Source organism: Nicotiana tabacum, chromosome 6, assembly GCF_000715075.1.
Source record: "Nicotiana tabacum cultivar K326 chromosome 6, ASM71507v2, whole genome shotgun sequence".
Taxonomy (NCBI): Eukaryota; Viridiplantae; Streptophyta; class Magnoliopsida; order Solanales; family Solanaceae; genus Nicotiana; species Nicotiana tabacum.
This window is the reverse complement of record NC_134085.1, coordinates 64217115-64244499: the sequence shown is the minus strand read 5'-3', so window position 1 is coordinate 64244499 and position 27385 is coordinate 64217115. Positions and strand designations below refer to the sequence as shown.

Genomic DNA, 27385 nt, shown 5'->3' with positions numbered 1-27385 from the left:
TGAAACTTGAATTGTTTTCCCTTGTTCTCCAGGTGGGCGCATGATTGCAACAAAACAGACAAACCAAAAGAAATTTTTCTACCCCAGTTTGATATTGGCAACATCTGTGAGTGTTAACCAATTCTTGTTATCAGAATAAGTTCTAAGCTAAATTCTCTTATCCTGAAAATTTCAAACCGAGTCTCATCTCAAAAGTGAAAAACTTAAATGCTAAATTATACCTCCCAAAAATAGAACTCTCGTCAGACCTTGTCATTTGCGAGGGTCTCAAAACTTACTAAATCTCGTTATTCAGGAGGGTACTAGAAACTTACTACAGAGCCTTTCTGGCACCTGCTTTCCTCACAGAGGGTTTCTTCGGAACAAATGAAATTTCCTGCCCCTGTTTCAATAAAAAAAACTTGTGAGTTTAAACATGGTGGTTGGTTTGTGGCCTTGACTTTGAGGGCGATTGCTCCTTCACTTTCCATGATAACTTTGATTTCAGCTCGAAAGACCTTGCATGTTTATTGACTGACCACTTTCTCGGTCACCCTTATCACGAAAAATACCTCTGATCCGTTCAGACCCAATTCCATTCATCTGTTGCATTGTGCTCACGCATTGACATATACTAAACCTTTGTGTTTCATATGAATCCCAAAGCGCGTCAATTGCCACCCACTCAGTGCGCATGCTGTTCTTTCCTGACTTAAACCACTGGTCTTGGCCTTGAGGTTTATTGCTCATTCACTTGCCATGATAACTTTGATTTCTCCTTGGAAGACCTTGCTTTTCATTGGTTAACCACTTTCTCTGTTAACCTTATCACAGAAAATACCTTTGATCCGTTCACCCAACATCCTCAATCTGTTGCATTGTTTATGAATTGACATATACCAAACCTTTGTATTTCACATGAATCCCAAAGCACGTTGATTATTACCAACTCAGTGTGCACGTTGTTCTTTCCTGACGTATGCCACTTTGATGTGCTAGCTAGATCCCGTTTTGTGCAATTGGAAAGTTGGTGGCAAATTTTGAAGTCATTTCTCACTTGTTCTGACCAAACAGACACAGGAAGCGGAAGTAAACAAGACAAAAGAAACAGAGTAAAGGACAATGAAAAGAGATGATTCCTAACAAGAAAACTACAAAGTAGAAACTTATCAGATGTGGATACCAACTCTAATAACCATGACATGCACATGTGGCCTAATCTGTCAAGCAAGTCTGATGTTCAACTCTTGTTATACCCATAAACCGTAAAACTGGGCTTCAATGCTCCGATTATCCACTCTGATTCATGATCCTTATTCGATTTGTAGTGCCCAAAGAGTTTTCACCATCAAGCCTCTCTCATTTTGTTCTTTCTCTCAACTCACCATCGCCTTATGGTGCTTGTGAATGTTTTCACCAATAAGACTCTCTTATTTTTTTTCTTTTCTTCTTCTTTCCTCCGATTTTGTAGATGACAAGGCATTGACCATAGTAAAAACATCATACACTCCTGGCATGACTAACTGAGCACTCTCAAAGATTATCTGGGAGGTTGTTTTGGACTGTAATGTGGCTTTTGGACAGAGTTAGAAAGGAAGGATATCACAAAGGCTCAAAATAACTAAGACAATGGGGTTAATTTATTTACAACTTTTGGAATCCATTCTAAAACTTTGCCCCAATTTCTAAAACAACGGAATTTGATTCTTTTTTTTCTGTTTTTTCTTTTTTGATTGAGTTACTAAGAAAGACCGCCCCACTCTCGACTTCGTGGGATTATGAAATATTTTATTTGATATGACTGAACCGTAAGGCACCTACGTATCTTGTGGTGACAAGAATCAGGTCAAACGTAGTTCACAAGACTACTTTTTGTTACTATTTTCCTTTTTCCTTTTTCTTTTTTTTTTTCCTTCTTCTTTTTTTTTCTTTTTCTTTCTTTTTTTTTCTTTTTTTGTTTTTTTTCTTTATCCCTATTTTTCTCTTCTTTTTTTTTTGAATGAACTTTCTAAAATAAACCTATGGGGACATGAACTCTTTTTTTTCTTTTTTTTCCGTATGACTCTAAATTGATTCCAAAATAGGGGAGGTCAAAGAAATCGGTACATGCTCAAAAGGGGTATGAAATGGTATAAGTGTTTGGGTAGCTGAAAGAGGGCCTCCCAATCCCTGAAAAATGCCAAGTACAACACATGCAACTTGAAATGAAAATTGAAGATCGTGCACAATATTTCTTTTGCGGCTTCGACATTGATATCGCTAATATGCCTTCCACTTTTCTTTAGCGCCTTGTCAAGTACAGAACCCTCGTTGGGTGATTCCCTCTTCACAATGGATATCCTTCTGTCAATTCGAAGCAAACTCCTTTGGCTTTATCTTGTTACTTGAGGTGCACTTGAACTCAAAATTGCTTGCTTCAAATTGTTAGGAAACACTCTCTTGTAACAAATCCTGTCATCCTCTCAACTTCCCGAACCATCTGCCCCAGTTTTATATAATTCGGGCTTTAAATGATCTCAAAATATCCAAATCTGTACTTATTTCCTTCAAGTGTCCCTATCATCTTCGAAATTGCTTTAGTACTCTATGATTAAACTAACTTGTGAGACCAGACCTAGAATTATGCGTGCATGTCATGTCATTAGAGCTAGCATGAAAAGAACTATAAAAGGAGAAGAGCACTAAACAACAAAAAAATGACTAAAAATAACAGAAAATTGCACTAGACAGACGGTGACAGGGTTTGAACAACAAAACAAGCGAAATAAACCGCGGTTACAATCCTGAAATAAACCTAGACAATACTAAACGAGTTACTACGACTAAAGGAACTAGGAAAAAATAAAAGGATAGAAGGGTTTGAGTCACAAGACAATATCTGAATTACAACCCTGAAATAATCCGGACAACAGAAATGACAACAAAATGAACCACCAAGACTCCTCCCTGGCTAACCAAGAAAGGAGCGTCTTTTCAATTAGCAAGCTCGGCATCTTAGCCACTGAGTTCCACATCAGTATTACCAAAACCATTACCAATTTCAATATCATTAACTTCACCAAGTGGCGCATTGACTTCTTTGACCAACCCTTCGTCATTGCAAACCATCCCAACAATCGATGCGTTGTCATCTACATGTAGATGATTATGTGTGACACTTGGGGTATTACTGCCTTGGACCACAATTATTCCTTCTTGAATCATTCTTTCTATTTCCCTTTTCAAAGCACGACAATCTTCAACATTGTGCCCCTAGGCATTGGAATGGTATTCACACCTTTTAGAAGGGTCAAAGCTTCTTGCACATGGGTCCACATGATTTGGAGGAATAGGTGCAATCATGTCATAATGCTTTAATTTCTTAAACAAGTTTGCATAGGACTCTTCTATTGGTGTAAAATTATTTTTTAGCCTTTGTTTCCTTCCACACCCTTGGCTTGAATGTGGGTTATAGAACACTTGAAAATTTTATGGAGGCTGGTGGGGATTCTGCGGTGCTCGTGCTCGCCCTTTGGAGTGACCCAATGGTTGGACAGATGGCCGGACATTGTTCGGAGGATAATACTGGGGTGGATTATGTGGAACTCGGGGATATTAATCGGATCGATATTGAGGCTGAAAGCGTTTAGCAGGAATGCCCATTGGATCATGTCGTTGGTGGGACTCAACAACATTTTTTCTATCAATCAGAGAACTGACCCGACCAACTTCTTTATTCCATCTGAGCCAAAACTCCCTAAAACTTCCCTCGGGTTTCTTTTCCATCTAAGATAAGAAAGAGTGGTCTGGGATAATGTCTACATTGTACTGATAGTGCCGAACAAAATCTTGAGCCATGTCACCCCATGCCTACCACTTATTGGTACCTTGACGAGTATACCATTGCAAAGCTGCCCCAATCAAGCTCTCACTGAAATATGCCATCAACAAATCATCTTCTCCGCTAACACTTCTCATTTCACTGCAATAACCCCTCAGATGGGCTACTGGATCTCCACGCCCATCATACAAGTTAAACTTTGGCATTTTAAACCCCGCGGGCAGACGAACATAAGGGAACATGTTAATCTGATTTCCCATCCCTTGCATGCTCCTTATGGACTGTTCTATACCTTTCATCTTCCTGGATATCTCATCTCGCCCTTCTTTTCCTGTGAACTTTTCATTTTCAACATGAGGCTCATTCCAAGAGCTCTGATTGTATGAATCAGGAACCTTGCGGGCAATTTCTGAGGGGTAATATTGGGCATCATGAGTTTTGAGTGGATGTTCATTGTCGGATCTATGAAGGGAAGATTATTGAGAAGTTGTGATCATGGGGATAGTGGATATGATAGGAGGGAAATTTTGGGCAGAGGTAGCTGGAGGATGAGTGATGTAGCTACTAGGGTGGTTGAGAAAGTTGTGATAAGCGGGTGGATCTGGAGAGTATGGGGAATCATCTGGCACTATGGTCGGAGTTTGGGTAAGGGTATCATCTAAGAAGCTAGGTGGTGGCGGGGTGGTGCCTTCCCAGTCATCCAAGCCTGATACATGTCCGCAATGTGTTGTCTTAACATCCTTACCTCTTCAACCAACCCATTGCCCTGTTCAACCAATTACTTTTGGGCACCAGTACCAACCAACTCAATTCTGTTGATGTCTGCCATTGCCTTTCGACTTTATGTTGTAGAGAAGCATTACCACTTTAAGAACCACAAACCAACCACCCTTCTTCTATGAAGATGAAGTCATCATGTTAGCGTTAGGACATTTAACATAAAATAATCTCACTTTATGTGCAATGCACCTAGCCACAGTTATCGATTCTAAAATGACTTCGAGGGTACGAAGGTCAGTTGGCATCATCCTAATTTGTTCATTTCAATCCTCTCTTTTCTTTGCTTTTCTAGCACTTGCTTGCTCATTTTCCTTACTTTTTCTTTTCTAATTATCACTCTTAATGTTCTATAACCTATTCTAAACCCGAGCATATATTTTCTCTCTTTTTTCCTTTCTTTTTGAAACAGCTACTCTATGAGAAATTATTAAGGAGAAACCCCTAGAAGAGAAATATTTTTTGATTCTTTTTTTTTAAGGAAATCTAAAGAATGAACCAAAGAAAAATGTTTTAAATTTTCACTTGATAACCTTAAGAAAGATTTCGAAACGAGAAATGAACAAGATAAAAAAAATATTTCAGGATTTCAATTTTTGACTATCTAAGGAAGAAACTCTGAAGATAAACACAAGATGAAGTATGTTTTTTTTCTTCTATGTACAATATCTTAAAGTTTTAATGAAAATAAAAAGAATTTTGTTTTTCATTTTTCATTAATTTCCCAAAGAAGAACCTCAAAAGAAAATCTTTTTTTCTTGTGATTTTTGAAATTGATACCTTAAAGAAAACTTCTAAAGAGGTATCAAAAGATTTTTTTTTTCTTGTTTTTGAATTTTTAGTATCAATATATTAAAGAAAATATAAAAGCATTTTTTTAAATTTTGAGTTCTATATGTTAATTTCCTAAAGGAAAAAACACTAAAGATTTTTTTTTGAACTTCTAGAGTTAGTATTCTAGAGAAAATATCTAACAGAATTATAAAAACGCAAAATCTCTATTTTTTAGATTTTTGATTTATAACACATTTTTTTCCAATACAAAATAGGAAATACAATAACAAAAGACTCAACATTACTGTACAAAACTAGAAGGTAAAAGACAACATAAAAAGAAAAACTCAAAACATAAAAAAGAAAAGAATATCTCCTTTTAATCCACTCCTGAATGAGCGATCCTGACTAAATGGTCATGGGGCTTTGTCATGCTCAAACTCCGGTAACTAGATCCATACCTGTATGAGAAAATTTAGACCAAATAAAGTTAAAGACTTGGAACGCTATGTGAGACAATAACCCTTCCTGTTGGACATATGCAAGGCATGATTGTGACTATTTTAGCAAAATGGCTTATTTGGCCTAAGGGTGGCTAAAAGTGCAAAATGTGACTAAGACTCCGCAAAGCCAAGAACCTAAGATTTACTAGGAAGACTGTACCATATGTGGGTTGCCTACGTATCATGCCCCGAAAGACGAGAATCAGGTTCGCGTAGTTCGGGCAGATTAGATACGGGCGAGAATTAAAGAAAAACAACTAATTTAGAGAAAATATTTTTTTTGTCTTTTTTTTGAAAAATGATGAAACATGTAAACTCTTTTTGGATTTTCTTTTCTCTTTTTTTTTTTATTTTTGATTTTTGGAAAATGATGAAAAAGTGCAAAACCATTTTTTTTTAAATTTTTCATGTTTTTTTCTTAACAAAAATGTGACAGAAAACATAGTCGGGCCCTTCTCGCTTTATCCTCACACTTCACCCTCTCTCTTTTTTTCTCTTTTTTCTTTTTTTCTCTTTTTTTTTCCATTTTCCCTCAATTATCATTGGTCCGCCAAATGACCCTTTTACCCTTGAAGAAATGCAACATGTAGACATCGGATGCATCAAGGTGGTATGTTATTTTAGGTACACATGTTCTAGACGGACCCAACCCCTGTGTTGAGTCCCTAAAGTCAAATGCACGTGATGCAAGCAAACGTTCCAACTAGGGATCCGGCATGAGGCTGTGTTTTTCTAGGTTTTAAAACCTGGGGTTGTGTTCTAGACCTGGCTTACCCGAGCGGACAACTCGAGCCGAGAAGGGGCAACGTACCGGGAGCACTGAAGTCTACCTAGCCTTGTTGCTGGCCCAGCCCCGTTCTTATTTGGTATAACTTCTACAGAAAAAGCGGGCCACACGAACGTGTACACCATTTTCAGAAGACTCATAAGGGTGGCGTAAAAAGACAGTTGTATACAATTCAAACAATATTAAAGCGGTAAACAGATAGCATTTAGCACAAAAGGTTCACAGAATACAGTAATATTAACAATAAATGAAGCCAAGTAAAAATCATATTAACAAGCCCGAATTCTTGAACCCTGAACCAGAGATTCTGGGTTCTTGTCCCCAACAGAGTCGCCAGAGCTGTCACACCTCCTTTTTCCTACCCCAAAAAGGGGTATAAGGGAGTTTTTTCCAATTTAAGTGACAATCAAAACAGGATTATTTATTAAAATCAGAGTCGCCACTTGCGATAATTTATGGTGTCCCAAGTCACTGGTTAAAATCCCGAATCGAGGAAATTGACTCTTAATTACGGTCTGCGAACACAAAAATCCGGGTAAGGAATTCTGTTAACCCGGGAGAAGGTGTTAGGCATTTTCGGGTTCCGTGGTTTTAGCACGATCGTTTCGATCATACTTGGCTTAATCAAATTGTCTAATTACTTACTTTTAGAACCTATGTGCATTTGCCTTTTTTAATTATGAAATTATCTTGAAACGGGTCACGCGTACGTGTACCCGTTTGTTTGGTGCGTCAAAAATTATGTCACGTGAACGTGTCCATAATTAATAATGCTTTATTATTATTAAGAAAATTTGGCCGAAGTTGCGTGAACGCATACTCCGGTTTTGTTCTTAGAAATCATAGTCATGTCACGCGAACGTGTCCACAACCACGATAATATATTAAATGTGCCTAAAGCAAACTACGAACATGCATCATTTTTGTATCTAGGTTATGAAATTAATACGAGGGCCATAGATGATTAAATTATGGATGGCACACCTCGAACTATATGAACTAAATTAATTAGCCGCTCATTAGCAACCATTTTATTACTAAGAAAGATTGATTAAGTTGCGTGAACGCATACTCCGAATTAGTTCTTAGAATCGTAATTATATCACGCGAATGTATACACAATCACAATAGTATTTGCACATATCTATGTCACAAAGTGAAACCTTACTTATTTTTTTCAAATCATTTAAGAATTGTTAAAACAATATCAGAACTCAACAATTAAAATCATCACTTTTTAACTCAAATTAATCCAAGAACATGCCAAATATTAAGACGATAAATCAAAACTCTTCCAAACCCTTTTAAGTAATAACTCAAAAACCCAAATGAGCATTAAGCACTCTAACAATGTTTGTGAATTGGTCGTTCCCATGCAAAAGATTAATAAGAGGAAAACAAGTCATGGAAGTCCAATACGATTATATCAAGTAAGGAAAACAAGGGTTCAAAATAAATTTTCAAAAGCACACCAACGACACTCTATTCAAGTCATGTGGGAGTTTATTTCCATTTGATTATAAGTACCTAAACAGACTTTGTACATGAGGCAATTTCAATGAACATCCACGCGGGAATTAGAATCATAAATTAGGAATCATGTATCAATTTAAAGGAGACCAAGTTGACAAAAATGCTAAAGAATCGAACCTTGATGCAGCAAAAGATTTTTCATTAACAAAAACTCCATGAATCTACATAAAAGCTTCGCCGGAACTCAACAAACCTCCAGCAACGCCGGAAAACAGCTATGGTGATAGTGCGATGTAGCTGGATTTGCTGTATTTTAAGGGTTGTTTTGAATTGGAGTTTGGGGTAGCTTTGACAGAGATGTTGGAGCTGCCTTGATGGTGCAAATGGGAGCTTTCAATGGCTGATTTTCATAGCTTCTTTGAGCTGGAGTTTAGGTGATGTTCATGGCTCGTTTTAGAGGTGTTTCAATGGCTCCATGGTTGTATTTTTGTGGTGGTGTAGTGCTACTTCCGGCTTATGTCAAATAGTATTTTTTTTTTACTAATTTTGATGGTTTATTGGAGAAGATGAAGGGAGTAGAAAGGCTACTGCTACTACTAGGATACCCTCTAAGCTCTCCAAAATGAAGAAGATGAGTGTGTGTGCTTTCTGAAATCTGCCCAGCCCCTCCCGTTCCCCAGATTTGTTTTGGCGTTTTTCTTGTGTGTCTCTTCTGTGTGTGCATGTGTTATATAGCAAGAAAAAATGCGTGAAAGGAAAGATTCCCCGGCTCTAATTTTGTCCTCATTCTCCTTTTTTCGTTCCAAATTTGAGCCTCTGTTTCCGTTTTTTTTCTTTTTCTATTTTTTCTCTTTTCCCGTCTTTTGTTCCCCTCCCCCTCTTCCTATTCTGTTTTCTGTCAGCCCTTTTATAAAATGTGTGTGTCCATCCTTATTTTGGAAGGAAGAAGAAGATAAAAAGAAGCCTTGTGGTCCCCCTCCCCTCCCATGTGCTAAAAAAACGTGAGTGGCAAATTAAAAATAGGGTGCAAGTGAGGTTTGTTATGGAGAGATAAGGTGGTGGGATCCACATTTTCCATTTGATTTCCCTTTGCATTTTTGCTTTTCACGTTCCTCTCTTCTTTGCCTATTTTCCTTTTGCTTGTTTGCTTTTCATTTTTCATTTCCTCATTTCATTCTTCTTTTTTTATTATTTTTCTTTATTCTAAAGATGAATCTAGATAATAGTTTTATCTAAAATAATAAGGAATAATTAAATGAAAGACAAGATAATCATATTAAAGAAATCTAAATACTACTCAATATTTACTAAATATGTACAACTTAAAATCACACTAAGCCAAGTAAAAATATTTTTTAACTTCTCTTTTTATCTTTTGTAAAAATATCAATAAGCTAAAATAAAAGGAAATATTTTTGTAGTTTTTTTTAATTTTCAAGATTGAATAAAGCAAAAAGAAAAAAGTTTTAAAAATGGCGTTATTAGGCCTACAACCAACATCTAAGCACTAAAAGGTATAAAATTTCGGGGAGGGTCAAAAATTACATGTCTACACACGCCATATGTCGAAGCATGTGAAATACTTAATGAGATGGCGGATACTTTTCGGCATGGAAAAGTCGAGCTAATGTGCCACAAGGTAATCCTAATGTTATTCACCTTCACAAGGAGCTCTATGACCACGGCCAAGTAATAGCCAAGTTGACTACTGCCATGAACCAATTGGCCAAAGCTCATTTGCAACAAGTTCAAGGGCCAAAACTAGTGAATGCCATGGAAGGAGTGAATATAATGATCAATAAGAGAAGGCAACGAGGTCAACAGGTTCAAAACAATCCGGACCAATTTGAGCAAAGTGGTAGTGGGTACAATCAAGATGATGTATATGATGATAAAAGTGAAGAGGTTCAATATGTGAACAATTATCAGAGTCAACGGGGCAATGCTGCGAATCAACAACAGTGGAGATCACAAGGAAATTGGGGAAATCAAGGTCAACAAGGAAATTGGAATAGTGGCAACAACAACAACCAAAGCAACTGGGGGAACAACAACGGGCAACCAAGGAAACCAAGGCAATTAGGGTGGCAACAATAATAGTAATTGGGGAGGCAATAACAATCAAGGGGGTTGGAATAACAATAATCAAGGGAATCGAGGGTAGGGCTTTCAAAGGCCTCTGATGTATCAATAACCAAACAACCCGCCTCCATATCCATCACAAGGTCCTAGCTCTTCCAATAATGAGATGGGACGGATAGAGACAATGTTTGAGAAAATGATAAAGAAAAATGCCGACTCTGATGCCCAATTTTACTCCCACAACACTTCTATCCGCAACTTGGAAGTCCAACTTGGCCAAATTTCTCAAGCTTTGAATACTCTCCCTAAGGGGGCACTACCAAGTGACACGGTAGTAAACCCGAAGGATAGGAACAATACGGTCCATGCTATGGCAGTGTCTACAAGAAGTGGTAAAGGTGGAGTTGCTAGTACCTCTAATCCAAGAAAGGTTGTAAGTGATGATGTGTTGGTGCAACATGATGATGAGCAAAGCAATGATGCGCAAGTGAATGATGAGATTGTGAATAATGAAGTGAGGATAGACATTGATTACAACGTGGAGGAGACACAAAATGATGTGAACCCGTCTAGGGAACACGTGATAGACATACCAGAAATGGTAGTGCCCAAAGCCAAGGCTCTTTTGCCAAGGCCTCCTCCACCATATCCTCAAAGGCTAGCAAAACAAAACAATGAGAACCAGTTCAAGAAATTTATTGATATGATGAAAAGTTTGTCCATAAATGTGCCTTTGGTTGAAGCTCTAGAACAAATGTCGGGATATGCCAAGTTCATAAAGGACTTGGTAACAAAGAAGATATCAATGAATTGTGAAATTATCAAAATGACACATCAAGTGAGTGCTATTGTGAACCCCATGGCTCCAAAGTTAGAAGACCCCAGTGCCTTTACAATTCCATGCATTATTGGTAGTGCCGATTTTGCCAAAGCTTTATGTGATTTGGGGGCAAGCATTACCATGATGCCATATTCTATGTTCAAAACATTGGGGATTGGGCAACCGAGGCCCACATTCATGAGATTCCAAATGGTGGATATGACAATAAAGAGGGCATTGGGGATAATTAATGATGTGATAGTTCATGTTGACAAGTTCATATTTCCCGTAGATTTTGTGATACTTGACTGTGAGGTTGACTACGAGGTGTCGATCATATTGAGGAGACCATTCCTAGCTACAGGGAAGGCCTTAGTTGATGTGGAAGCAGGGGAACTCACCTTCCAGGTAGGCGATGAAAAAATTATATTCCATGTTTGCAAGTCAATGAGGCAGCCTAATAGCAACGAAGTGTGTTCGTTTGTGGATCTTGTGATCGAGGTAATGGTTTAAGACACAAGTGCTGCGATTAATGTGGAAGACCCTTTGGAAGTTGTATTGTTGAATCATGATGTGGTTGGGAAGGAAGGCTTGGTTGAATATGTCAATGCTTTGCCAGAAAGGGGTTCATATACATATGAGCCCTGGAAACTTTCCTTGGACCTTGAAAACCGGAAGACTCCACCAACTAAGCCTTCAATCGAGGAGCCTCCCATATTGGAGTTGAAGCCTTTGCCTTCACACCTCAGGTATGAGTTCTTATGCTCTTGTTCCACTTTACCTATTATTCTTTCCTCGTGCTTAACTAACGTACAGGTAGATGCCACCCTTGTGGTGCTCCAAAGAAGGAAGAAAGCAATAGGTTGGACATTGGCGGATATTCGGGGTATAAGCCCCGCCTTTTGCATGAACAAAATCATATTAGAGAAGGATACCAAACCCTCCGTGGAACATCAGAGAAGGTTGAACGAGGCCATGCAAGAGGTTTTCAAGAAAGAGGTCATCAAGTGGTTGGATGTTGGGGTTGTCCACCGTATTTCTGATAGTTCATGGACTTCGCCGGTACAATGTGTCCCAAAGAAGGGGGCATGACTATGATTACAAATGACAACAATGATTTCATCCCCACAAGAAATGTCACCGGTTGGAGGGTATACATGGATTATAGGAAGTTCAACAAAGTGACTCGGAAAGACCATTTTCCGCTTCCATTCCTTGATCAAATATTGGATAGGTTAGATGAACGTGTTTATTATTGCTTCTTGGATGGGTATTCTGGGTATAACCAGATTCTTATTACACCTGAAGACCAAGAGAAGACCATATTCACTTGTCTGTATGGCAAATTTGCATTCTCAAGGATGCCGTTTGGTTTATGTAATGCACCGGCTACTTTTCAGCGGGGTATGATGGAAATATTCACGGATATTGTGGAGGACTTCCTCGAGGTGTTCATGGATGATTTCTCTGTTGTGGGGGATTCTTTTGATAAGTGTTTGGGTAATCTTGATAAAGTCTTGCCACGTAGTGAAGAGACCAACTTGGCACTTAATTGGGAGAAGTGTCACTTTATTGTAAAGGAAGGTATTGTCCTCGGCCATAAGATGTCCAAAAATGGTATTGAAGTGGATAAAGCAAAAATTGAAGTGATATCAAAACTCCCTCCTCCTATTTCCGTCAAAGGAGTGAGGAGCTTTCTAGGGCATGCAGGGTTTTACCGTCGGTTCATCAAGGATTTCTCAAAGGTGGTGAACCCCTTGTGCAAGTTGTTGGAAAAAGATGCAAAATTTGTGTTCAATGATGATTGCATGAAGGCTTTTGAGCTACTCAAGTATAGGTTGACTACCACTCCCATCATTACCGCACCAAATTGGAGCTTACCATTTGAGCTCATGTGTGAGGCTAGCGATGTGGTGGTAGGAGCGGTATTGGGGCAAAGACTCAACAAGATATTCCATCCAGTCTACTATGCTAGTAAGACCATGAATGACGCCCAAGTCAACTATACAGTGACCAAGAAAGAACTCTTAGACATCGTCTTTGCTATGGAAAAGTTCTGCCCATACCTCATGGGTACCAAAATGATTGTTCACACCGATCACGCGGCGCTTCGTTATTTGATGAGTAAGAAGGACTCAAAGGCTAGATTGATGATGTGGGTACTTCTTCTACAAGAATTTGATCCTGAAATCACAGACCAAAAAGGGAGTGAGAATCAAGTGGCGGACCACTTGTCCCGTTTGGAAGAGGAGGGGAGGCCCCATGATGGCCTTGAGGTCAATGGTTCATTTCCGGATGAACAACTCCTTTCCATGTCTTTGACCAGGATGCCTGTTGATACCCAATTTTTCCCTATATATTTTAAATATGCATAAATACCTTCAAAATAGCATATATGCATATATAAGCATGCACAAGGTTTTTATAATTTTTCCCATAATTTTAAGGGTTTAAATTGATTTATTTTCCCCCCTTTTATTCATAAAATCCTCAATAATTATTTCCAAAATTATTGTTATGATAATTTATTTATTTATTTCATTTCTGTACTTATACCAAAATATGGCTAATATAATTTTTATAATTACATTTAATATTTTTTTTAAGCTAAATTGCATATAATTGCAATGTTAGCCCATTTTAAGGTATAATTATATTTTTATGCGTAAAATTGGTCCCTATATTTTAAAATGATAATTATGTATTTTAAATAATTTTGGCACATTAAATTATTTTTCAGAAATTACCTATTATTTATTATAAATTAAAATAGGGAAAGTGGCTATTTAAATAATAGCCAGATTTGGCTTTCAATTGTAGCTCAAATAGGACCCCTCCCCAGCCCAATCTCCTACCCAATTAACCTGATCCAAATCCCATAAACACCTACCCAAACCCAGAAACAACCTACCTTATTGAATCCTGACCTTTGATCTCCTAGATCAATGGTCTAAACACGCCCTTTCCTTTTTTAATTCCTAAATGACCCTCTAACCCTACTCATTTCTAAACCATCGCCGCCTTCAGATGCTCTCGTCTATCTTCTCTCTCAACCTAACCCTAATCATTCTTCAACCGCCGCCTCCTTCTCCGGTCATCTCCAGCGACCACCTTTCAATCCCAAGCCTCCAATGGGTCTTCCATCGCCTTGCTCATCATCTCTGAGGCCTTCAAGGGTCCTGGGCCATGCCGATTTGGATCTAGGGTTTCTATTTCTGTTGTCCATGGCTTCTCTGGTGTGACTTTGGGCAAAATCACACCATATATGTTACGATCTGTGAAGTTTACAATAGGTTCTTTCGTTTCTATTTGGGTTTCCTTTGAAACCCTAACTCTCGTTTGAATCTCTTAGATCCGTGCTATTTTTAATGCTTTAAGTCTGTTTTTATCAATGTTTTGCACTATTCTCGAACTTCTTCTGAAAGATCCTCAACTTTAAGCCGTTTCACTTTCTTTAAAAATTAGGATTTCTCGGAGTTTCTTCTACACTTGTTTTAACCGATTTTTCTTTATGATTAAACCTCTTTCCTTGCTTATCTTGACTAATTTCATGTTCTTAATGCTTTTTCAAATCGACTCTGTTAAAAGCCCTAATTCATTAGATCCTCTTTGTTTTGTTCTGTGTGTTAGCATGACTACTTGATCTTGTTAAAGTTTCTATCGGTTCCCATGCTTCGAATGGGTTTTCTACTGAGTCTTTAGCCTATTGTGTCACTTTTGTGTGATTGTTATTCATCTTGATTTGTTCATCTCTTGCTTCTTTCTGTCGATATGGCTGACCTTACCTGTTTGCTATGTATGTTCGTTCTTCTCTATTTATATGTTGCAATATAGAATCATGACCATCTCTTGATTTGATTCTGATTCCCTTATTTGATGGTTCGATTGAAAGGTTTTCTTTAGAAACCCTAAAATTCTACTCGTCTATTTAAATTGACTAATTTCATTACCTTATTTGTTGTGGTACTTGGTTCTTGCTGAATCATTCCTTACTTGGGGGTTTTCTGAACCTAGTCCTAATTGACTACCCTATGCTTACTAAATCTTGATTCTTTCCTTACTTAGTCCTGTACTGATTTTTGTTTCTTGCCTTATATGCTGTTGTTTCTTACCGTTTGAATTAACTCCCTTAACTTAAGAGAGTACTTCCTTGATTTTCTAATTGATTGATTCTGAGTTCCTCAATTTATGATACTATGATTATTACCTTATTTTACTACATATTTTCAACTATAAATACCCTAAGTCTTTTATTAACACACACGAACACTTAGGTTCAAAAACTACCTCTCTTACTAAAAATCTCTACTCTCTCTCTCTCTTGTGCTATTTTCTACTATTAGTTGGTTGCAAGCCAAGGCTAATCATTTGTGCTCTCTTGTTCTCTCATTCTGCTTACTTTTCTCTCACTGGTATGTCCTAGTTTTAATTTAAAGCTCCAACAACAACATGCTTCTCTTATTGTTTTAGTTTCTCTTATTTCTAGTTTTCTTCTACTTGTGGTTCTATTGTGAAACTTGTAGTTAAGTTACATTATCAACAAGTTATTGCCTTCTCCCTTCCTTTAAATTAGTGTATTCCCTTATGTGTGTTTCAAAGCATGCCTTGCCAATTGTCTTTTACTTGTTGTGTACTTACCATCCTATGAATCCCCAAATCCCTATCACCCTTCTATGTGTTTGTGTTCTTCATGATTGGTTTGTGACTATGCCAGTGTCAACTGTTTCTGAGCATGTCTAAACCAGTCCTAAGACCCTTGTTGGGTTATGTGTTTGCAGCCAAATGTCTATGTGTCTCAAACCCCTTGACCCCTGTGTGACTACTGAATTCATTTGGATTCTGTAAACTAGCTATGTGTGGTCCTATCTTAAGGTGTTTGAGCTTTGTTTACTACTCAAACTTCTTTTCCAAACAATCTCTGTTGCTTTACTAATTGCTTTCAAAACAGACTTTCTAATACAGTCCTTAATAAACCTTTTTCAACTTGTGTCCTGCACTTTCACTTTACTTTTAGTCAATAGGTTCTGCCCCCTCTAGTATGTGTACTGCCTTGGGATCCTCTTGAGAGCCCTCTGAAATATGGAATACTGAGGCTGGCCTTTCCACACTGCACTGGTTCAATTCTTGGTTGTTAAGTCTAGGTGTAAGTATTGCCTAGGGTCCTTGAGACCCTTAGGGAACTTTGATGACCTAGACTCTGATTTGTCTATGGAATTGAGGCTTATGACACCATTGGAGGCTTTGGGAAACTCGTGCCTAATTGAAGGCTCCTTATAGAATAGCTTTTTGGTTTTTCTATTTTACTTATGTAATTCATTCATTGGCCTGTAATAATTTATAAATAGATATTTGGGGTATTTAGTAAAAAGGTAGGTAGATAAATACTTTCTAGGGTAATACGGGTAGAGGTCCTGCTCTTAGGACATTATTTTTAAAAGTCTGACTGCTTGCATAAATAGAAAACATGCTCATAGGTTTGCCCTCTTGAATCTGATTGTTGTGCCTAAATAGAAATCATGCCAATAGGATTTCACTACTAAGTTTGTCTGCATCAAGTAGAAATCATGTTCATAAGGTTCTGCATTTTGTCATTTTACAAACCATGTTTTTAGGTTCCAAACAATCATGTCTTAAATTAGTAGATGTCATGCCTATAAGACTCAATTCCAATTCAGTTCTAATAAGTATTCTTGTATGTTGCTGCAAATCAAGTAAAATCAGTAATCCGCCTAGATATCAAGCCTATAGGGATCTCCACTCGCAATTCTGTCTGATAATTTAAGTTAGCCTAATGAATCAACTCCAATACACCTAGTTCATTTTTTTAAAAACTGGTCTTATTAAGTGTTAAACATTTCTTGAAACAAGTTCTTTCAAAATTGCCTCAATCTCATTAGATATCATGCCTATAGGTATTAAAGGAGTCTATTTCGAAAACCTATTTGTTTCTGCACTAACATAGATACCAGTGTTCGCCATATAGGAAAACCTTAGGGCGTTTTCAAAAACTGCATTTCCCTGAAGCTGTCTCTGTCGCTTAACGTTTTTGATTCTAACAGGCTTTTAAAAAGAGTCCCTAGGCAATCACTAGGGTGTAACTTCTGAGTATAAAAGGTTTTGTCTGTTTCTACATCTTCACTTAGATATCCTGCTTTAGGACATCAATTAATAAAACCTTAACTATGTTTGAGTCGTGCTGCTTTGTATGTTTGTTTGAGAAGGAAACTTTGGGCCTCTTAATTGCTCCCATTATGTGTGAAAGTCCTAAATGTTTTGACTGTCACCTTAGAGTTTTCGCCTTTCTAAAATCTTAGAGGTACGTCTAGAACTACCTATAGGTAGAGGTCCTAACTCCCTCTGGAATCGTTAAGAAGGGACAGGTAGCAGCATGCAATAGGAATCATTGACCAAACACTCGCTTTGCATGACCAATAAGGGAATGGAAAGGGTAGACATGGGATATGATGACTACGCGTTAATGTCACGTGTATCCCCTCATTGAGGAGTGTTTACCGGATATTGTGTGGGGTGATCCTATAGGATAAACAACCTAGGACCCCTCTTTACCAAAACCTCTCTCTTTATTTAAACTTTTGTTTACAACTTGTTCAAACATTTATCTTGTCACTCGAGTTATCTAATGTGCTTTACTTGAAACTTATTTTATTTAACTGTTTATATGGACTAATTTGTGAATATAAGTTCGGCCGGGATCCACAGTTGTGGACCAAGAGGGGTGACTAACACCTTCCCCTCGAGGATACTTCGAGCCCTTACCCTAATCTCTGGTAATGCAAACCAACTCAAGAGTTAATCGCTCTAGGTGTCCTAACGCACCATAATCCGTTAAGTGGCGACTCTTCAAATACCCAATTCCCTTAAGGAAATGAGTCATTACACCTCGTGAATGTCGAAACCTGGACCTTTTCCCCCGTCAAAAAGGGGAGGAAATAGGGGGCGCGATAGCATGAAAACTCTGCTGGGGATATTTTTAGGCTCTTACCATAACAAACTTGTCTTTTACAAATTAGTCCAAGCATGTTTATCCCGTACCCTTCTCCCTTATTTGAGTTTAGCAGTCTTTTTTTCAAGCATTTATGATTTCTTTATTACCCTGAAAACTGACTTGTCTCTTTGTTTTCCTTTTTCTGTAACTGTCTTTTCAATTATTTAAATGCAGTATTTTTATATTTTTCCTACGTGAAAATACTTGCCTACATGTTATTAATTGCTGCATAAATCATGCTCCACATCATATTCCACTCGTGCGTATCAAATCCCATAGCAACGCTTTAATGAGTGGTTGCGCTCTTCCTATTTATTACCCTTAAATTCGAAAAGGCTTATTTGCGGTAAAACCAATCGATCAGCGGTGTAGTCGACGGTTCCGTGCCTTCCCCCTCAAGTTGTCCGCTTGAGGGTACCAATCTAAAACCACATAGAAACCTTACTCTGTTTAAATTGTGCATGCATCATGGTCAAACCTAGACGGGTCAGTTATGTTGTCCACATAATGATCCTTTAAGATAAGCCTTATCCAAAGTCCATCGGGTTTTCCATAGTCCCAACGGACGCAACCACATTCTGTGCATTAATTTGGAGGACTAAATGTCGATATGCGGATCATAAATGTATAAATAGTTGAGTCTGATAGGGGTAAGGCCTAACCCTTTTTATTTTGCAGAAAATGAGGCACAAGGTCCCCATATTCGGTATGGTTAGCAATATCCCTCCATTGTTGCTAGATTGGTGGGAAGAACTTTCCTCAAGTGACAAGAAGCATGTGAATAAGTACCTGGGTAACTTTCCATCCCTGCTAGATATTGAACCAAACAACAAATTGATCGAGGCTGCTACCCTATTCTGGGATAGTGAAAGAGCTGTGTTCCATTTCGATGACATAGAAATGACACTGCTTCTATAGGAACTAGAAGGACTTGCAGGGTTTACTTGGGACAGTTCTGGGCTTTCGCTGCCGAAACACCGTACGGGCAGGGGATTTTTGAAGATGATGGGGCTAAAAAAGAATGTCGACCCAGTGTGCCTGAAGGATTCCTACATACCTTTCGAATATCTCCACGAGAGGTATAGCCATAGCAAGTCTTTCCGCACTTATCATGATGAGATCACCCTCACTTCACTGGGTCACATCAACCGTAGAGTGTTCGTGTTCATTGTGTGCTTTCTAGGGCTTGTAGTGTTCCCAATGAAAAGGGGAAGAATCCACACTAGGTTGGCCATGGTCGCCAAAACTTTGATGGAAGGGATTAATGGACAAACATATACCATAGTCCCCATGATCATAGCTGACATCTACAGGCCCTGGAGCGCTGTAAGAGAGGGGTCAAGCATTTCGAGGCTTGCAACTTATTGATGCAGTTATGGTTGTTGGAGCATCTCCAAAAGGGTCACTATCGCCAAGAATTTTTGCGAAGGGCTTGGAACGATCACATTGCTTTCCATCACCCTAAGCAGATGACCTATATTCCGGAAAGATTTGCTCAGCCGAAAAGTGCTAGTGAATGGGTAGAGTTCTTCGACAATCTAACCTAGGGACAGGTGAAGTGGATGGTTGAATGGTTTCCAATGGACGAGTTCATTATTAGGTCCAGGGATGCTCCGCATTTGGTGTTGATCGGGTTAAGAGGGATATATCCATATGTCCCTATGCGAGTTATGAGGCAAGAAGGCAGAAAACAGGTTGTACCATGGGTCATCAACATGAGTCACTTCAGGGCAGATTTCCAAGACGATGACATACCTTACAAGTGCCAAGCCCAGCACATGTGGCGCTGCAAAATCAATGTGGAGAAAAGCACTGTTGAGCCAGACAGATATCACGTGGGGTGAGAGCCTCTCTACCCTACATGGTTAGAGGACAATCTAAAAGGAACGGTGATACCGGGGACTGGTCGAGGGAACAAAATCATAGACGAGGAAGCTGAACCTCAAGTCAAATACAACAGGCTGCGCAAGAGAGTCCACGACTCTGAGAATGAGCATCGGGAGATACATGAGAGGAACGTGAAGTTGATTGAGGAATGGAAAGAGATGGTGGTCACTTACAACAGGAAACTAGAATACCTGGAGAAAGGAATAGTGAAGCTAGAGGGCAAAGTCATAAAAAGGATTGAAAACTATCAGAATGCTGAAGGAGCCGAGGGAGGACATTTGGCCCGAGCCTACTTGCTGCTGGGACTGTGCGAAATGGGAGATCTGTTTGATGGTGTCCGGAATATCGAATCTGGGGAAGGTCCTTCTGGGACCAAATAGATTAGATTTACTTGTTTTTCTTAAAATGTAATAACGCCAAGTGCCCGTAGTGACTTGTTTTATTATTATTGTCGTTTTTGGATTCGTACTTTTATATTATGAAATAAAGCATTTATTGGCATTTGAAGTTCTCCAAATTTATTTGTCGCTAGGTCTACCTCGGGCACAATGAGGCTCCCAAATTAGGATACGAGTTTATATTTCGTAATATGTCTGTAAATATTGAAAACATTTCAGGATCCCCACTAACTTGTTACCTTTTTATTTTGTTTATTTTTTATTATTATTCTCATCCCCATAGGTTGGTTCATCCATACTGGCCTCGTCAGCATATCATACCAGTTCTAGAGGCCCTCCACCTCCTCCTCCTCCAAGCAACCAAAAAGCAGAGGGAAATCAAAGATGAACAACTTAAGTGGAATCTGAAAGGAAAACATTGAGAATGCAGAGACTTCTGATGGCTGTAGTAGTCCGACCCCGAATGACCTGGTTTTAAGACTTGAACAAAAGATACTAGAACTACAAGGAGAACTTGAGCAGGTCCGCAATTTGGCAAACTTGTCACTCACCCTCAACGTCCCTGATATCCACCAAGAAAACACAAAGAATCCAACGCCTCCTCAGAATACACAAAACCAACAACCACAAAATCCTACCGTACCAAGTCAATACGCAACTTCACCTTAAAATATCAATCCATTATTGGTACCAACTCCACAACAACAACATCATCAGCCAATTCCATACCCACCAACCACCACTTACCACACCCCTCAAAATACACCGCCACTCATTCCCGATCCACAAAACTCCACCAATAACCATCACTACACCCAAGTCCCTGGCACTCATCAGAGCAACCCCATATACGTGGAAACTACACCACATTCTACCCAGCCAATATCCTGTACACCGGAATCCTCCGAAAAGGACCTGCTCATTAAGAACATGGCCGAAGAACTCAAGAAATTAACAAGCCGAGTTCAAGGTGTTGAAGGCGATAGAGGAATAGAAGGTTTGAACTATGAAGATCTGTGCATATAGCCCGATGTGGAATTGCTGGAGGAATAAAAACCTCCCAAGTTCGAAATGTTCCATGGAACAGGTGATCCCAGGGTTTACCTAAGGACCTACTGTGATAAGCTAGTCGGGGTTGGAAAATATGAAAAGATTCGGATGAAGCTCTTCATGAGGAGCCTTACTGGGGACGCTTTGTCTTGGTATATCAGCCAGAATCCTAAGAAATAGTCAAATTGGGTGAGCATGGCGTCAGATTTCATGGACCGATTTAGGTTCAACACAGAAAATCCATCGGATGTCTTCTACATTCAGAATCTCAAAAAGAAACCTGCTGAAACTTTCCGTGAATATACTACTCGTTGGAGGTCGGAAGCCGCCATGGTTAGGCCCGTTTTGGACGAAGAACAAATGAATAAATTCTTCGTCAGAGCACAGGATCCACAATATTACGAGAGACTGATGGTCATCGAAAATCACAAATTCTCTGATATCATCAAACTCGAGGAAAGGATCGAGGAAGGAATCAATAGCGGGATGGTAACAAATTTTAAGGCACTGCAAGCTACGAATAAGGCACTCCAATCAAGTGGCATATCGAAGAAAAGAGATGTTGGGGCAGTAATGGTGGCCCAGGGCCCAAAAACTCCACTCACATATCAAACACCTCCACCCACATATCAAACACCTCCACCCACATATCAAGCATCATCACCTACATATCAACCCTCATCTCTTAGATATTCTTAACCAGCCATTGTCCATCATACCTACAATTCCCAACCATCTCACTTCCAATCACTACCAACCCGCCAAAATTATCTAAGACCAAGACCCAATTTCTACCGCAAGCCACCTAGACAATACACCGCTATTGCTGAGCCCATCGACCAATTGTATGAAAGGTTAAAGGCCGCAAGTTACGTCACTCCTATTCCCGTTGTGGAACTAGAAAATCTATCCCAATAGGTCAATCCGAACAAAACATGTGCATACCACTCCGGTATGAAAGGGCATACCACTGCTGAGTGCCGAAAATTGAAGGATAAGATCCAGACACTCATTGACAACAAGGTCATACAAGCAAAGGAAGCCACACCTAATGTCTGTAACAATCCCCTCCCTGATCATAGAGGTGACGGTGTACATGCTATAGAAACAAATGAGGAATGGGACCCTGAGAGGTCAATCAGGCTTATCCGAGAAGGTGATGACTTTAAGGTTGCAGTTACAGTCACTCTTATCGTGGTTCAGACTCAGGCACCTATTGACGTTGAGGTAACTGCATCAATTCCATTCGAGGTGGAAGTAGCTCCACCCGTAGCCACCTCCGCTCCATTTGAAGTAGAAGTGGTCACACTTTTTACTGTGACGGTGTCAACCACACCCCCATTCAACTCAAAAATGATACCCTGGGATTATGTCGTCGAGGCTCGGCGAAAAGGGAAGACTAAGATAGGGGAATCTGATGCCGCACAAGGGGTGACTAGAACTGGAAGAGTCTACACGCCTGAACACCTGGGAGGTTCAAGTAAGGATGCCACTGCTATGCAACCTGTCATTGAGACCGGGCTGGATGATCTATGGCAAAAAGTACATGCGAAAGAGTATTCTATTGTTAATCACCTGAACAAAGTCCCTGCTCAGATATCTATCCTGTCGCTATTACAGAATTCAGAGGCACACAAGAGCGTCTTGATGAAAGTACTGAGCGAGGCTTATGTACCCAATAATATCACCGGTGGAGAAATGGCCAACATGGTCGGTCAGGTGCTGGAGAGCCATAAGATTATCTTCCACGAAGATGAGTTGCCGCCCAAAGGTCTGAATCACAATCGAGCATTGCACATTATGGTACAATTTGAAGATAAGTTTATTGTTAGGGTCCTGGTTGATGGAGGTTTGAGTCTAAACATTTGTCCGTTAGACACCCTGAAAAGGTTGGATAAAGATTTCCATGAAATACGGATCGGAAGCATGAATGTGAAAGCTTTCGATGGGTCCCAGAGGGCCACGATTGGGGAGATCAACCTTTGCTTGCAGATGAGGCCAACCTGGTTCGACGTTGAATTCCAAGTGCTTGACATACCAGCCTCATATAATCTTTTGTTGGGCAGCCCGTGGATCCATGTTGCTGGAGCCATGCCCTCCATACTACATCAGGTCGTAAAATTCGAATGGAACCATAAAGAGGTAATCATTCATAGAGATGGGAGTAACCCCATCTACACTAGTCAAACCATACCGACCATTGGACATAGAAGGGGGCTAGGAGGGGAAACCTACCATCACATTGAACGGGTCAATGCCATCGAGAAGGATAAGTGGTGGAGTAAAAAAATAGAAAGCATACTAGCATGGTCCGGATATTAACCCGGCAAAAGGTTGGGAAAGAACCTTAAGGGTATCACCAAGCTGATACGGCTGAAAACCCATGGTACCACCTTTGGGCTCGGATACCAGTATACATGGCAAGAGTACAGGGAGTGGTCGCCTCTATGGCATGGACCATATTACCCTCTTAAGCAACCGGTACCCTGTTTGGAACAAGCTTTCCATCAGGCTGACACAATATGGGGAACTACGGAAGAAGAAGCACTAGCTGCTGAAGGACCTGTTCTTGGAAGATGAGTATATGGACTGCAGTGCCATAATTGAGGAGGAAGAGGAAGAAGGCTTCTCCATTCAGACTGTGGCAAAGGGAGTTGTTCTTAGAAACTGGACCGCCACACCATCCCGAGCCCGCCGAGTCCCTGGGTAGCTTGGCAGAATTTATAGCCATTCTAGGCATTTTAAATTTCCAGCAATTTTGTTTTAAGATTTCTTTGTTTCAAAATAAATGCTCGATCCACTGAGCCAAGCTTTGTTTGAACAATTTTCTTAGTTTTAATCAAATGCATTTGTCCTTTACCATTATTCATTACTATTTTTATATTTTTTCCTTCTACAGTGTTATTATTACTTTCCCCGATGAACCAGTGACTGTGACATGTAATGAGGCAACACAACATGAGAATAGTGACTCAGAGGAAGAAGATGAGATACCCGAGGAAATTGTCTAGGAAGTTGAGAATTTTGAGAACAAGCCTAAATCCAACTTGGACGAAACAGAAGCAGTAAATTTGGGAAATGTCGAGACCGCCAAAGAGACCCGCATCAGCATTCATTTGTCACCAATAGAAAAGGAAGAGTACATCCGTTTTCTAAAGGAATATGAGGATATCTTCGCATGGTCGTATGATGATATGACCGGTTTGAGCACATCTACAGTAGCTCACAAGTTGCCTACCAATCCCATGTGCTCGCCAATCAAGTAGAAACTCAGAAAATTCAAACCAGACATGAGTTTGAAAATCAAGGAGGAAGTTACCAAGCAGATCAAAGCCAAAGTTCTCAGGGTGGTTGAATACCCAACCTGGTTAGCTAACATCGTGCCAGTTCTGAAGAAGGACGGGAAGGTCAGGGTATGTGTTGATTATCGGGATTTAAACATAGCAAGTCCTAAAGAGACGACTTTCCACTGCCAAATATAAACATCCTGATCAATAACTGCGCCAAGCATGAACTCCAATCCTTTGTAGATTTCTTCACAGGTTATCATCAGATCTAGATGGATGAAGAAGATGCCAAGAAGACAACTTTTATTATGCCTTGTGGTGTATACTGTTACAAGATGATATCGTTCGGTATAAAGAATGTTGGGGCTATTTACATGAGGTCCATGCCAACCATCTTTCATTATATGATACATAAGAAGATAGAGGTATATATGGACGGCGTCATTATCAAATCCAAGAGGGCCGCAGATCACATAGCAGACTTGAGGGAATTCTTCGACAGGCTCAGGAGGTACAATTTAAAGTTGAACCTCGCAAAGTGTACATTCGGGATTCCTGCAGGAAAGTTATTGGGATTCATTGTCATTCGCCAAGGGATCGAGCTAGATCTGACTAAAGTCAAAGCTATTTAGGAGTTACCACCACCCAAAAGCAAAAAGGACGTAATGAGCTTCCTGGGATGGCTCAACTACATCAGTCAATTCATAGCACAGTCCACCATAATATGTGAACCCATCTTCAAGATGTTGAGGAAAGATGCCGAGACAAGTTGGACCGAGGATTGTCAGAAAGCTTTTGACAAGATCAAGGAATACCTGTCCACACCGCCACTTCTGGTCCCGCCAGAACCAAAATGACCTTTACTACTTTATCTATCTGTGTTAGATGGAGCCTTCAGATGTATTTGGGACAACATGATGAGACACGAAGAAAGGAGCAAGCCATATATTACCTGAGTAAGAAATTCATACCTTATGAAGCACGGTATTCTCTGCTTGAACGCACTTGCTGTGCTTTGACCTGGACAACCCAGAAGTTGAGGAATTATTTCTGTGCCTACACTACCTACCTCATATCTAGGATGGATCCTCTAAAGTACATATTTTAGAAGCCCATGCCTACTAGGAAGTTGGCTAAATGGCAGATACTACTAAGTGAGTTCGACATCGTCTATGTAACTCAAAATGTAGTCAAGGGAAAAGCATTAGCAGATCACCTCGCTGAAAATACGGTGGGAGGAGAATACGAACCCTTGAAAACGTATTTTCCTTATGAAGAGGTATCATTCGCAGGAGAAGACATTACGGAAGCATATGACGGTTGGAGGTTGTTCTTTGATGGAGTCGCAAATTTCAAAGGAGTAGGCATTGGAGCAGTTTTGGTATCAGAAACGGGTCAGCATTATCCGGTATCTGCTAAACTCATATTTCTCTACACTAATAACATGGCAGAATATGAGGCATGCATACTAGGGCTCAACATGGCAGTCGACATGAACATTCAGGAGTTGTTGGTGATCGGCGATTCAGATTTGCTTGTGCACCAGGTGCAAGGAGAATGGGCTACCAAGAATTCCAAGATATTACCATATCTGCACCATGTGCAGGAATTGAAAAGGAGGTTCACGAAGATAGAATTACGACATGTGCCCAAAATTCAGAATGAGTTCGCCGACGCATTAGCCACCTTGTCATCAATGATACATCATCCAGATAAGAACTATATTAATCTCATTCCAATAAGGATCCATAATCAGCCAGCATATTGTACTCATGTCAAGGAAGAAGTAGACGAAAAGCCTTGGTTCTATGACATCAAGGAGTACTTATCCAAAGGAGAATACCTGGAGCATGCAAATCACACTCAGGAATGCACGCTCCGAAGATTGTCAAATCACTTCTTCCACAGCGGAGGGAACTTGTACAGGAGAACTCTGGATTTGGGTTTACTAAGATGTGTCGACGTAAAAGAATCTTCTAAGCTACTTGAGGATGTGCATGCTGGGACCTGCGGTCCGCACATGAATGGCTTCATTCTTGCCAAGAAAATACTCAGGGCAGGTTACTTTTGGATGACCATGGAGATGGATTGTATTCAGTATGTCTGCAAATGCTTTCAATGCCAAGTGCATGCCGACATGATAAAAGTGACACCAAACGAGCTCAATACAACAAGCTCACCTTGGCCATTCGCCGCTTGGGGAATGGATGTTATTGGTCCAATTGAGCCCATGGCTTCAAACGCACACCGGTTTATTCTGGTAGCCATTGATTACTTCACAAAATGGGTAGAATCTGCATCTTACAAAGCTGTAACAAAGAAAGTCATCGCAGATTTTGTCAAGGATCGTATTGTCTGCCAATTCGGAGTTCCTGAGTCCATTATTACTGACAATGCCACCAACCTCAACAATGATCTTATGAAAGCTATATGTGAAACTTTCAAAGTCAAGCACAAGAATTCCACCGCCTACAGACCTCAGATGAATGGAGCCGTAGAAGCTGCCAACAAAAACATTAAGAAGATACTAAGGAAAATGGTATAGAATCACAAGCAGTGGCATGAGAAATTACCCTTTGCTCTGCTAGGGTACCGCACCATAGTTCGCATGTCAACCGAGGTAACCCCCTACATGCTGGTTTATGGTACCGAGGTTGTCATCCCAGCCGAGGTAGAGATTCCTTCTTTAAGAGTCATACAGGAAGCTGAACTTAGCGATACGGAATGGATAAGAAGTCGCTA

General features: G+C 39.8%; 1 protein-coding gene across 1 annotated transcript in view; it reads right to left on the bottom strand.

Moving 5' to 3' along the window:
• Positions 1–5570: 5570 nt before the first annotated feature.
• LOC142181860 (uncharacterized) overlaps positions 5571–27385 on the bottom strand; it is a 36039-nt gene continuing 14224 nt past the window's right edge. Inside the window, exon 3 of the mRNA XM_075255482.1 lies at positions 5571–5811. The gene's annotated coding sequence lies outside the window, so the exon portion shown is untranslated. The remainder of the gene's footprint in view (positions 5812–27385) is intronic.